This window comes from Stenella coeruleoalba (genome assembly GCF_951394435.1).
Source record: "Stenella coeruleoalba genome assembly, chromosome: 3".
Lineage (NCBI taxonomy): Eukaryota > Metazoa > Chordata > Mammalia > Artiodactyla > Delphinidae > Stenella > Stenella coeruleoalba.
The window spans coordinates 109,852,307-109,863,742 of record NC_137148.1 but is presented as its reverse complement, the minus strand read 5'-3'; positions in this window follow the sequence as shown (position 1 = coordinate 109,863,742).

Below are 11,436 nucleotides of genomic sequence, written 5' to 3'. Positions count from 1 at the left end.
ATGTAAAGTCCTTGTTCAAACCTCTGCTTAGAGAAAGTGGGTAAGAAAAACTCTATTGCAAACTGTAATCCCTTTGTGACCTGAAAAGAACTTTCCACATGTCTCTATTTGATGGCTTCCATAAACTTCACCATCTAATCCTGGTCTAGTCAGTTTTGGTTAAGGAAAGTGAAAGTATGTCTAAAACAGGAGAACATCCAATATTTGGGATGCATACCATATTTAATGTAAAAAAGTACTTCATTAGATACTATTGACTAGCAGGACTAGTATTAACTACCTGCCAATAAATAATCTGAAGTTTTGTCTAAATGTAGGAAAACTGAGTTCAATTGTACCTGCAGAAAAGGGAAATACAAGCTTAAGAGTTTATTAAAGTGGAAATAAAGGTGAATGTGCCTAGCTTCCATTGCATCATTTGCCAGGAAAATTTGTACTTCAAACCTTGCAAATCATTGCATGATTGGAGAAGAAAGTAATCAGGATCGTAAGTTTTCGTTGTGTTCATACCCTTGACCATTACCAGTCTGAAATATTTGTAAAGGGCTAAAGCAGCGTTGTGGAGATTAAGGAATCTCGGGGATTTTCTGAGTTGATGTCAGACATTGAGCACTTCCTGGAATTCATGGCTTCATCTTATCCAGCTCCTTCTCCATCAAAACTATAGGCAGATGAGGTAAAAAGAATCCCCAAGAGAGCAGTACTTGGTTTATTACTACTCATCAGATCATATTCCAGAGAGGACAGTAGGCACGCCCCAGGGAACAGAGCATGAGTTCTGGAACCACCCTGGCTGTAACTTCAGGCAAGTGAGTTAACCTCTGTGAACCCAGTTTCCTCATCTGTAAAATGGGGGAAAAACAATACCTATTTCATAGGGTTGTCTTGTGGATTAACTAAGTTAATACATCTAAAGAGCTTAGAACAATGTCATGCAAATAGACTCTCACTAAGTGCTGCTTTTATTAATACCACCATAACTAAGATGCTCCGAACCTGTGCTGTCCAATACAGTAGTCACTTGCTACATGTGGCTATTGAGCATTTAAAATGTGGCTTATCAAAACTGAGGTGAAAAAAAAAAAAAAAAACAAAAAACTGAGGTGAGCTGTGAAGGTAAAATACACACCAGATCTCAAAGACTTAGTATGAAAAAATGTAAAACACCTAATTTTGTTATATTAGTTACATGTTGAATATATTTGGATATATTAAATATGTATATATATTTAATATATATTAACATTTATTTCACCTGTTTCTCTTTTACTTTTTAATGTGGCTATTAGATAACTTAAGACTACATTTGTGGCTCATTCTATTTCTCTTGGACCACACAACAGCCTCTTCCTCATGTGATTTCACTCTTAACTCCACCCTGATATTGCCCCCACCCCAAGGTAGAGTTCCTGACACAAAGTACACACATTATTCAGTCAACCGTCAGTACGGATGGCGTTCTGCACCTGGATTCGACCCACCTCAGGACGTGCAAACTGTGGATAGGGAGGGCTGACTGTACTACACTGCTTTATATAAGGGACTTGAACATCATGGAATCTGGTATCCGCAGGGGGTCCTGGAACCAATCCCCTCGATACCAAGGGACGACTATATATTTATCACTTAATCTGGTACAGTTACTCCTCCTAGCTGTCTTTCGAATAATGATACTCGAATGTACTTCTTTCCCACTATGGAACTGCCCAAGCCTGGTAGAATCATTGTTGGTAAAAGATAAGTCACAGCTCTCACTGATGAGAACAGTGACAACAACTTGAGGAGAGAGGCACAGACTGATATGTACAGAAGCTTGCATTAATTTTTTGTAGCTACCTTTGGAGTATAGTTCTCAGGGGCTGATTATCTGCCCCATCCAAGTCAGAGGAACTGATAAACTCTGTCCACCAGAAAGACCCTGGACCTAGTTCTGCTGACATTCTTTTTCTTAGAAGAAACCACACGTGTGAAGCTGAGAATTACCATGTAGATACACATATGGTGTCAGATTGGAATATGCCTTCACTTAATAGGTCCTGACAGTAATTTAGGTATTCTGATTATATTTTCAAGTCAGATCAAAATTTGATAACAGGTAGTACTAGGCTATATACTTTTTGAAAAAATATATTTATTTATTTTGGCTGCCCTGGGTCTTAGTTGCGGCATGCGGGATCTTTAGCTTCGACACGTGGACTTCTTAGCTGTAGCGTGCAAACTCTTAGTTGAGGTATGTGGGATCTAGTTCCCCGACCAGGGATTGAACCTGGGCCCCCTGCATTGGGAGCATGGAGTCTTACCCACTGGACCACCATGGAAGTCCCTAGGCTATATACTTTTGATAGGACTCCTTTCGTATTGCTGCTAAAGACTTAAAAAAAAAAACAAACTAGTAGACTTTAATTCATCCTCAATAGTAATTTCAGTCATGTGACATCCATGCATGTGAATATTGAGACTTGTGGCCCACAGATAAACCTGAGATCTCCTGGCATGCAAGATGGTTTTAGGTCTGTGAGCAGATGGTGCTCTGGGCTAGTGGGTAAATTAGTGCAAGAATACACGAGCTGGACTTCCCTGGTGGTGCAGTGGTTGGGAGTCTGCCTGCCGATTCAGGGGACACGGGTTCGTGCCCCGGTCTGGGAAGATCCCACATGCCGCGGAGCGGCTGGGCCCGTGAGCCATGGCCGCTGAGCCTGCGCGTCCGGAGCCTGTGCTCCGCAGCGGAAGAAGCCACAGCAGTGAGAGGCCCGCGTACCGCAAAAAAAAAAAAAAAAAAAGAATACACGAGCTTTCTTTCTGCATTTAGTGACACACACTTAAAATGTCAGAGAGGTTACAGCCCTTAGTAAAGACCATTTCTTGCTTATATATGAATATCTTGAGCAAGAATGGGCCAATGTCAGCAACAACTGTTAACTCTATGTGTACATTGTGCAGCCATAGTAATACACATACAGAGAGAAAAATTCACATACCCTAAAATTCATCACTTCAAAGCATACACTTTAGTGATTTTTAGTATACTCACAAGGTGGCGCACCTATCACCAATATCTATAATAATTCCAGAATATTTTCATGGTCCCCAAACAGAACTTCATACCAATTAATACACTCTCCCCACACCCACTCCTCCTCTAGCAGCCACCAATCTGTTTTCTGTCTCTATAGATTTGCCTCTTCTAGACATTTTGTGTTTTTTTAATTTGGTTGCCCCAGGTCTTAGTTGTGGCACGTGAGATCTTTAGTTGCAGCATGTGAACTCTTAGTTGCGGCATGTGGGATCTAGTTCCCTGACCAGGGATAGAACCCAGGCCCCCTGCATTGGGAGCACGGAGTCTTAGCCACTGAACCACCAGGGAAGTCCCAATACATGGTCTTTTTGTCTGTCTTTTTGCTTCCCCTTAGCATAATGTTTTCAAGGTCCATGCTTGTTGTAGCATGTATCAGTACTTAATTTCTTTTTATGGCTAAAGAATATGCCATAGTATGGATATGCAACATTTTGTTTATCCATTCATCTGTTGATGGCCATTTGGGTTGTTACCACTTTCTGGCTATTATGAATAATGGTGCTATAAACATTCATGTACGCGTTTTTTGCATGAAACATATGTTTTCAATTCTCTTGGTTATATACCTAAGAGTGGACTTTCTGGCTCATATGGTAACTATATTTAATTGTTTGATGAACTGACAAAATGTTTCCAAAGCAGCTGCACCATTTTACATTCCCAGCAGCAGCGCATGAAGATGCCAATTTCTCTACATCCTTGCCAACACTTAATGTCTGTCTTTTTGATTATAGCCATTCTAGTGGATGTGAAGTGGTACCTTGTGGTTTTGATTTGTATTTGATGTTGAGTATCTTTTCATGTGCTTATTGGCCATTTGTATATCTTCTTGGGGGAGATGTCTTTTCAAATCCTTTACCCATTAAAAAAACTGGATTGTCTTTTTATTGTTGAATTGTAAGCTGTTTAGCATGCTAAGGTGAATCTAATTTAGATAAAGCCCTCACTGCTCCAGGAAGACCAGAGGGTTGCAGTTTGGCTTCATTTTTAATTCTTTTCAGGCACTGACTACATTTTCCAAAAGAACCTCTGTTCACAGACTGTGAACTAGGACTTATTGCCATCACTAGTAAAGATTATTAATCTACTTCTAAGAACCAGTGCAAAGGATTTGAAAACCCAAATGAACTCTTAGAAATCCTTGCTTCCATCCATCGCAGCAGCTCCCAGACCTCTGTTTGCTGTGCTCAAGTTAGTGACTGAAGCAGTCTACTCTGAAAAGAAAGTAGCCCCTTCTAATATGGTAAGTGACATCATTTAGTTAAAACCACCAACAGGAGAAAGTGAAAAAAAGAAAGGTAAACTTTAAAGCGTGCACACACACTCTAATCACTGAGTCCTGGGGACCAAGGCCATCCTTAGGATATTGCTACCAGCTGTGAATTCACAGAATAGAGGAGTGACTCAGATGTTCACGTGGGGTCAGGTCTCCCGCTTGCATTCATTCAACAATCACTGATAGTAGTTCTGAGCCTGGTACTGCCAGGCATGGTCATTTCCTTCAAAACTTCACAATCTGCTTTATGGGGCAGACACACAAGTAAATGAGTATATATTCTACAATATAATGTTAGGTGCAGCAGGGAACAGTGAACTCTGCCTAGGGATAACAAGGATGTTTCACCGAGGAGGCGGCACTTGGCTCAAGGGTTGTATAACTCAGCGTCACGATGGGTCCTTCCCACGGACGTTTGCTAGTAGGAAAGGGAAGAAAAGAAGAAGCTTCAGCATGTGCCGAACCCTCTATGGGGGGTGGCTATGGGACGGGAGCCTATGCTTCAGGGTCTCCAGCCAGGCCCACCTTGGCCTGACATCAGCTTAGTCTTTTGGTTCATGCTGGTGTTTAAAAAATAAAAATTAAAAAAAACAGGTAGAATCCAGGTCAACTCTCTTTAGTGTAGGAATAGGAAAAAGCAACCGATCTCCAAATTTTCTTGTCTTTGATTTTATGTTTATCAAGGGAAATCTTGTTTTCATTTTCATAGCAAATGTATGACTTTGAACAGGGAACTTGTCTGCCTTGTATTTCTCCTGCGCTGCTTTATCCTGTTTCCTGAGTTGCTAGTTTTGAGCTTGTGTAAGCCTTGTTAGAGGATCTCCAGACACATCAAAGGGCAGGGACTGCATCCCCTCAGCCCCAGAGCAGCTATGGGAGGTCTCTCTTGCCCTCTTGCCTAGCGGTTGCTTCTTCCAAGGAAGGAGTACCTCTGAACACCCAAGTCTGCCCAGATTTTCCTCCAGTCTAACACTGGCATCCCAGTATTAAAAGGTGTCTTGGGGTTTCCCTGTTGGCGCAGTGGTTGGGAGTCCGCCTGCCGATGCAGGGGACACGGGTTCGTGCCCCGGTCCGGGAGGATCCCACATGCTGCGGAGCGGCTGGGCCCGTGAGCCATGGCCACCGAGCCTGCGCGTCTGGAGCCTGTGCTCCGCAATCGGAGAGGCCGCAGCAGTGAGAGGCCCGTGTACTGCAAAAAAAAAAAGTACTAAAAAGGTGTCTTGGCTCTATATCAGAAACTTCTTAGGTTCAGGCAGCAGCAACAAGCTCTTAAACTCAAAAAAGGGATGCATTGGAAGGAGGTCTGGTGGCCCACAGAACTGACTAAAAAGCAGGAGGACCAGCCTATGAAAATAGACAGGAACCAAAGGAGGCTGGATAGCAAGATCAGGAGACAGGTTAGGACCACCACTATACACACCCCCAACTCCTGATGGTTTCTCACCTGTCCCTACATCACTATGTCACTCACATGAGAGTCCCAGTCCCTGGCAGGAGCATCACATTGGTCAAGCCAGGTCGGAAGGCTTGCACTGTGGTAAGCTGGCTTTCAAGTGTGAGGAGGGGCTCTGTCTCCCCAAGACCTACACAATGTGTGTTCCCCCAGGAAGGAAGAGTTCAGATGCCCACCACGGCCCTGTCTGGGGGAGCAGTAAGCAAAGCTTAGGAGAGGACCAACACTCATTGGAGACCTCTGGTGTATCAACCAATCCCTAGAGATAAAATTGAGGCTGGGATTTAGTCAAGATTGTCTTCCCTACAAGAGAAGCTGAAGTGAGGAATTATAACTAACACCTTTTTTTTTTTTTTAAATTTATTTTTGCCGTGTTGCGTCTTTGTTTCTGTGCGAGGGCTTTCTCTAGTTGTGGCAAGCGGGGGCCACTCTTCATCGCGGTGCGCGGGCCTCTCACCGTCGCGGCCTCTTGTTGCGGAGCACAGGCTTCAGACGCACAGGCTCAGTAGTTGTGGCTCACGGGCCCAGTTGCTCCGCAGCATGTGGGATCCTCCCAGACCGGGGCTCGAACCCGTGTCCCCTGCATTAGCAGGCAGATTCTCAACCACCGTGCCACCAGGGAAGCCCCCTAACACCACTTATTGATGGTCTCCTGTGAGCCCACTGCTGAGTATATCTGATGAAATCTCATTTAATCTTTACCTGTCAAACATATAGTAGTATCCATTTTACAGATGAGGAAATGAAGGTTCAGGAAGGTTGGGATATCTCCAGGGTCATACTGGCATTCACACTTAGGTCTGCCAGGCTGTGGACTCATGCTCGCTTTCTCACTGCTGGTTTTCTTATACCTGGGATACAGTGAACTGGAGAACAGCTCCCTGTCCTCCTTTTTTAAACTTCTCTAATGCTTCCCTTGAAGCACAAAAAGCTGTCAACTAGACTGTGTGTGTGTGTATGTGTGTGTGTGTTGTCACAGTCACTCCTGGCAGGGTCCCCAAAACTCATGAACCATGATGGATGACAGACATACGCACCCTCAGGTTTTAGAACAAAGTCTCTTCCATGTGAGTAACTGACCAGACACATCAGTTAAAATCAGCAAGATTTTCTCAGTGAATGTTAAGAACATGCATTATCTGCTTCCATAGCCAATGACCAAAATCCATCCCACGTACATGTGGCATGCTGTGACCCAGTCCTGCACTAATGCTTCTGTGTGCAGCCTGAGGCCCAGAGTTCTAGAGTTAGAGTGGCCTCCCGTTGCAAATGCTGATCAGATGACTCCTTGGTGAGCAGAGACCTCGTGGATTTAGCTCAAACAGAAGGCAGTTTTAGGAGAGGAGCCTTTGGAGACCATCTCATCCCTTTTATAGTGCCTGAACACAGAAGGGGCAGTCTGGCCATTCCCAGGCTTGAGCCAACTGTTGCCCTCCCTGGGGATGCTATTGGGGGTCTTGTTCATAGTCTTGAGTTTCTTTCTACTCTTGGGGACCAAAATGAAGCATAGAAACATTTTTCATCTGGGTCCTGGGAGGCCAGCAAAGCAAAGTGGAAAAGCTCACTTGGTTACCACTTATGTGTCTTGAGTCCTCTGGAGTAGGTAGAAGAGGAGAGAGGCCTGCATCCAGCTATCTCCTTGAATGTCTCTTGGCCAGGGATGTGTCGGTAACATCTGAATGAGGGAGGACCAGGAGGATGGAATGGTCCCAGGCCTGGAGCTCGAGGCAAGGCTAGAGAAGAAAAGCTGAGTTCTTATGGCCAGATCAAACAGAGGCTGAGGAGTCACCCAGTGTCTGTAGGGAAAAGGTATGTGTACTCAGTAGGAATGTGACTGCCCAGCATTCCTTCCCGGGAACTGCTGATCTCAAAGGGAACTTTGGTTCAATCCCTGGGACACCCAGTCCCTACCCAGGCTCACCCAGAGGCCTTCCTGCCAGATGCCCCCATAGAAGAGGGGGTGCTCCATTCTCCCTATACTTTTTCTTGTGGTTGCCTTCCTATTTATAGGAACAAGTGTGGTGAATTCATTGCATAATTAAAAAGAAAACAAACTTGCTCTAAGGGAACACTTACAATTTAAGTAGACACTTGTGTAAAAACAATGATTCGTGCTTTGTTGGATCTCCAAAAATAGACAACATGATTCGTTGAATGATTTCTGGCCTTTAGTGTATTTTAACCTATACATGACAGTCTCTGAATTATCAAGACATCTATGTAGTTACTGTCTACAAGAAAGAAACATCTTTTGCCTCAACCACAGGTTATAAATTCACTGCTACCACAAACAAAGTCAAAAGACACAAACTTGGGAAAATATTTGCCACATATTAAAAAAAAGTTAATTGCCTTAATATATAAAGAGATCTTACAAGTCAATAAAAAAGACCAATAATTTGATAGAAAAATGGGCAAAGAAAGTTGACAGATGACAGAAGTTAATACAAATGGCTTTTAAATGTACAAAATGATATGCAATTTTATATATAAAAAAGAAATGTAAATTAAAACATATTATTTTCACCTTTCATATTTCAGAGGTCAAAAGTCTGATAATGTACTGTGTTAGTGAGGATGTAGGAAAATGGGCACTCTCATATATATTAATGGGAATACAAATTGGTACAAACTCGTTGTAAGAAATTTGAGATTAACCAAATTTGAAAATTTACATACCCTGTTACAGTTATCTATTACTGTTTAACAAACTACCCCAAAACTTAGTGGCTTTCCCGTTTACAATTATCTTGCTTGTGAAATTGAGGAAGGGCTAGGTTGGGTGGTGGTTCTCTGACCCGTATATTGTCAGCTGAACTCTCCCAGGCCTGGGAAAGTACTGAGATACTGAGGGGCACAGGCATGTCTTTTTATGTAGTAGAAAAACATGATTAATATGTGCATGTGTCCATCTTCTCCATGGCCCCTGCTCCCCAACTACTGCCACCACTAAAGGAGACTCCGACTTGGCAGCAGTTTTGTCCCCTTCCTCCCCTCTAAGGTTCTTCGGGCTTTTGCAATAATGAAATGCCCTCCAGTCAAAGACCCTGAGGAACACACCAATAGTTGAAAAAAATGGAGTGTATTACTTGTTACAGTGAGGGGAACACACAGGATGGGGAACCATGGAGCATCTTGGTAAGAGGGCCTTAGAGAGGACTTACAGGACTTGGGCTTGTATTAGTGATTTTGGAGAGAATTAAAGAAGCAGGACTTTTCTCAGTGTTTGATGCTGTTGGGAAGCAAGAGTAATTCTATGATTGGGTATCTTAAATCTTATCTAGAAAAAGGAATAACTAAAGCAAAGTTAAAGCTGCAGTTGGCAAGGAAACAGCACTGGCGTATTATCCAGGATAGAAAGACATTTGGTCATTTTTGGGACTTGGACAACGTTCATGGTTTGTCTGTGTTTGGATATGATTACAGAATGGTCTTGTTTTTGTCTTGACCCATCATGGTTACAGATGGCCTTGTTGATGTCCTGTGAAATTGTTTATGTGCAACAGGAGAACTCCAAGGCCTTGGCTGTGAATGTCAGATCAACTTCTACAACACCAAGGCCTAGCTGATAGTCCCAGGCCAACATCCAGATGTCAGGGGCTGTTTCTCTTTCTCAGACGAGAAGAAGAGGCAAGCAGAGAAGTGGGTGGGCGGGATTTCAGTTTTGGAGGAGTTCGGCAGAGAGTTTCTGCGGCGTGTGCAACAGAAATAAGGGGACGGGAGGAGGAGCGGGTTAACAAGAATTGCTGTGGACACTGTGTCCACTTCATGGTTGTCAAGAAATATACTTTTTAAAAATATAAATTAAAATCTTGAACAATTTTGAATTGGCTTTTGGTTGCTGGATTGTGTTCCCTCTACTGTAATACTGCTCTGAGACCAACCATGCGGATCGGGATCTTAAAAGGGCAGGTGTTCAAAGCCAAGAAGTTCTGAGCCATTGTCTTGAGAGTCCAGAGCTCCAGCTCCAGCTGAAGCTGATGCCTGGGTCAGGATGGTGTTTGAAGAAGAACCAGAGCCAGGAGGGTGCCAATCAGAAGCCAGGCTCAGGTGCCTGCTGCCTCCATCCCCTAGAAGATCCAAGCATTCAGAGTTCCCCAGGCTCTTAGTGCCCCCAGAAAGTGGCAGCCTTGACCCCCGGTCTGGGTTTCTGGGTCCTGGTTATTACCACAACAAATCTTGTCAGCCGAGGATGCCAAGATAGGGGGATATGGTCCCTGCCCCCAGGCATGATGATTCTGTGGGAGAGTGAGGGCAACCACAGCAATAGCTGGGGCTCCGTGGCATGTGGGATCCTCCCGGACCGGGGCACGAACCCGTGTCCCCTGCATCGGCAGGCGGACTCTCAACCACTGCGCCACCAGGGAAGCCCAAGGGAAGGGAGCATTTCTTCGCAGAGCCAGTATCCATAGGATAAAGGTTTGGGAAGCGGGGGCAAGGAAGGCTGAGGACAGAGCAGTGAGGAATGCACAATGACAGATGAATTCAGAGCATTCTTTGGAGCCTGGAGATCCCCAAAGGTGAAAACCTCAAGAGCCAGACTCTATGGCTGGCGTAAACCCTATCGAGGCCACAGGGGATATGCATAGTTCAACACCTAAAGGACCCACTGAGGGTAGCGGGAGTGAACACAGACGTCAGCAGAGCCTCCCCTCTCCTTCCCTTCCTCTCCCTCCCCTTTCAGGTGGCTGGCCGTAAGGGCCCAGACTGTGTGGGGTAGTGGGAGAAATGAAAAGAAAACGGGCAAACATGGGAGAAGAAGAGCCCACGCTGGGAATCAAAGAGCTGGAAGAGTTCTGGAAATGGAGTATCTGGAGGGACAGTTGGTCAAGGGATGGTGCATTAGCATCCGAACTGTACTCAGAGGGACAAGGACAGTGGCGGGTCTGCTTACTTGGCCAAACTTTCTGAAAGGAATGGGGTGCCCGTGTGGGCACCCGGCCTGGGCTTTCCCACAGAACGGGTGGCCTGGACCCTCGGGGCTCGGGCTCGGGCTCGCGCGCTACCGGCGGTAAGAACGCGCTGGGCGGAGGCGGGCGGGCGAGCGCCTTGGTGACCCTTCCCCTACTTTCCATCTTCTTCAGCTGGAGCAAGAGGTCTGTGCCCGGCGGGGGAACGCGCGTCCAACCCCTGGACCCAGGTCTAGGCCGGCAAGCGGACACTACGAAGGGGCGGGCGGCTCCCGGGGCAGCGCCGCCGTTCCGCGCTCCCGCCCCCGGGAGCCGGACGTGGCGCCTCCCCCGCGGCAGCCGGAGCCTGGAGGTGGGGTCGGGAGCCCGAGGCCGGGACTCTGATGTCACCGCGCGGCCGCGGGCGCCCAGCAGCGCGTCTCGCGTTGGAGCTCAGGTACTCGGTGAGGCCGCGGGGCCGGACGGCCGGGAGTGGGCGGCGGAAACGCCCTTCCCGGGGGCGGCAGAGCGAGCCCCACCGCTAGGAGCGGGTGGGGTAGCTGGGGCGCCGCGGAGCAGCCCGCGCGTCGTTGGGTCTGGAGGGGTTGGGCTCCGCGCGGAGTCTGGTCTGCGCGAGTCAAGGCCCTGCGCGCTTGGCCCCTTCGCAGAGGGGTGGGGGGCGCAGAGCCGGCAACAGCGGGAGCTGCTGGGGAGTGCGCCCGGGGGACCCGAGCACGCAGTG